General features: G+C 45.2%; 1 pseudogene; it reads left to right on the top strand.

Moving 5' to 3' along the window:
* The first annotated feature begins 315 nt into the window (after nucleotides 1-315).
* Nucleotides 316-1,684, top strand: LOC148035320 (cleavage and polyadenylation specificity factor subunit 3-I pseudogene; annotated as a pseudogene).
* The last annotated feature ends 1,410 nt before the right edge of the window (nucleotides 1,685-3,094 follow it).

Here is a 3,094-nt window from a genome sequence, read left to right as displayed (position 1 = left end):
CCCTAGGCTTAGTGGCGGTCTCATTTAGTTTCTTATCATGGTATCAGAGCTGGTCATCCGCTAAGCTTAGGTAGATTAGTGTAGCCGCAGACAGAGAGAGAGAGAGAGAGATGCGGCCTCTCGACGAGCAGGAGACGACGGCGGTGTTTGAGAAACTCCACAAGTTTGTGGGATCCAACCTGAAGCACCTGGTAGAGAGGTCTGCCCTGGAAGGGGCCTCCTCTGCGTCCTCCCCCGGTCGCTACTGCTTCCGCCTGCACAAGAACCGCGTCTACTACCTAACTAGCTCAGCGAGAGAAGCCTCTCAAGCGAGAGTGCAAGAGCACGACAGAGGAGGGGGAGAAGGAAGCCGAAGAAGTAGACGGAAAGGAAGCGGGCAGCCATCATGAGCTCTAACGCGGCCCCTGCCTCTGCCGCGTCGTTGAAGCGCAAGGACTCCTCCGCGAAGCTCTTATGCCCAGGCGACAAGCTTGATATCACCCCCCTGGGTGCAGGCAACGAAGTTGGACGTTCATGTGTCTACATGACCTATAAGGGCAAGACTGTCATGTTTGATTGTGGAATTCATCCAGCGTACTCAGGAATGGCAGCCTTACCTTATTTTGATGAAATCGATCCTTCCACTGTTGATGTGCTTCTTATTACTCACTTTCACTTGGATCATTGCGCCTCTCTTCCATATTTTATTGAGAAGACTACTTTCAAGGGCCGAGTGTTTATGACTCATGCTACCAAAGCTATTTACAAACTTCTATTGGCAGATTTTGTGAAAATAAGCAAGGTTTCTGTGGAAGATACATTGTATGATGAGCAGGATATTTTTCGAACTATGGACAAGATTGAGGTCATAGATTTTCATCAGAATGTGGAAGTCAATGGCATCAAGTTTTGGTGTTATACAGCAGGACATGTCCTGGGTGCTGCTATGTTCATGGTGGATATTGCTGGTGTCAGAGTTCCCTATACTGGTGATTATTCTTGTGAGGAAGATCGTCACCTCAGGGCTGCTGAGATGCCCCAGTTTTCACCTGATGTATGTGTGATTGAGTCAACATATGGTGTTCAAGTGCATCAGCCCCGTGCAGTGCGTGAACGGAGATTTACTGACACAGTACATCGGACTGTGGCACAAGGAGGCCGTGTTCTTATTCCTGCTTATGCACTTGGCAGGGCTCAGGAACTCCTCTTGATTCTGGATGAGTACTGGGAAACACATCCAGAGCTGCACAATATCCCTATTTATTATGCTTCACCTCTTGCCAAGAAATGCATGGCTGTATACCAAACTTATATCAATGCCATGAATCACCGTCTGCGCAGCCAGTTTGAGGTTTCAAATCCTTTCAATTTTAAACATATTCAAGCTCTTAAGAACATAGATGAATTTGATGATATCGGCCCATCTGTTGTTATGGCTAGCCCTGGAGGTCTCCAAAGTGGACTTTCAAGACAGTTGTTTGACTTATGGTGTCAAGATAAAAGAAATGCTTGTATTATACCAGGATATGCCGTCCAGGGTTCACTTGCTAAAATGATATTGAACGAACCAAATGGAGCTCTTTCAAGGCCACTCAGAAGACTCAGTCACTTCCTTCTCGCCACCCGACCGTCATCAACAGCATCGAAATCTGCAGCCCAGATGATTTCGAGGTGCAGAGACTGTTGGGAACGTATGGCTACATAAATGATCTTATCTTGTGTGGTTTGAAACAAGCCTTAGCCCCTTAGCCTCTTATCCTTTCCATACCACTCCCTAAGATGAATCTCCATATGGAATATCTTTGGGAATCAAAATATATGTCAATCTTGGTTGTGGGAAGAGCCACATATTTAGTCAATGGCATATATGGCATAGATATTTTTGTGTCAAATCTAGTGACACATGTATTGAAAGATTGTGAACAATGATGTGCTCATTCACAATCTATACCTTTGGATGTATTTTTTATGACACCTTTATTTGCGGGTGCCTTGCCCTTGCATGGACATAAAATGGATGTAATTCTCTCACCCATGTTTATGAGGGTCCTCTGCCCGAGCCCACGGGTGCTCAAAAAGGATATTTGATTGTGGTGTGCAGGAGTAGTGTACGTTGATGATGCACTACTTGGGTTGGTTCCTTCTCCCTGACACATGGGGTGTCTAAAAAGCACTTGGGTGGTTCCTCCCGAGCAGCATGGTGCTCGAAATGGACTTGAGGTGTCTAGGTTGCTAGACACATGCACACACATTTGTTGAACACTCCAATTTGTCATTGACGGGGAGTGTTGAGAGAGTGAGTTTGGCAATGCCAAATCATTGGGGGTGAGAGGTGAGATGGTCACACTGATTGTACATTGAGGAGGGGTGTTGAAATGTGCAATGTCCAATTATTGGAATATTGTTATTGGTACCCTAGAGGGGTATCATTGTGTGATTTATGGTAGCCACATAGGAGGATGTGGACTTCATGGATAGATGTGGGACAAGGGTCACCACAAGTTGAATGTGGATCAGAGGATGCCACATAGCAGGCTATTGTCTTGAGGTTCTCTATATAAGAAACCTGCCATTGTATGATCATTAAGCATTGGAATATATTGTTGAGTGTTGCCTACATCGTTGTCTCTCCATTATGGATTTCCTTGTGTATTTTGATCCTCCATAGCATTGCACTAATCTTGCATTGCCCTAGGCTTAGTGGCGGTCTCATTTAGTTTCTTATCAAGTCTATCATTGCCATTCCATTGACCATAGTATACTGTCACTTGAATCCACCGTTGGTAGCCACTCCAAAATATATACTAATGCCTTCGACACTAGCCAACCTTCGGCCATGTTACCTTTTGGCCAAGCTTGCTATCGCACAAAGTCCTTCATGGTTTTCATGAAGTGCTCTAAGAAGAATATCCATCATGTATGGACGAGTCTCGCAATCTCCACTTCATCTACGAGATGTACTAGGAGGTGAGTTTGTATCGTGAGGATGCTCGTGGGGGGGTACTTCTCAAAGAGACAAACCAACTCCACCACTCCCCGTCTTACAGATTCAATAGAGGATGTCTTAATCTCCTTATGTGAGATCCATTGCACTAAATTCAACAACCTATAGATT

This window comes from Lygodium microphyllum, chromosome 6 (genome assembly GCF_053477565.2).
Source record: "Lygodium microphyllum isolate KBCC chromosome 6, Lygodium_microphyllum_v1.1.10, whole genome shotgun sequence".
Classification (NCBI taxonomy): Eukaryota; Viridiplantae; Streptophyta; class Polypodiopsida; order Schizaeales; family Lygodiaceae; genus Lygodium; species Lygodium microphyllum.
Note: the sequence above shows the minus strand (reverse complement) of the source record. Positions and strands in the feature narration are given on the sequence as shown.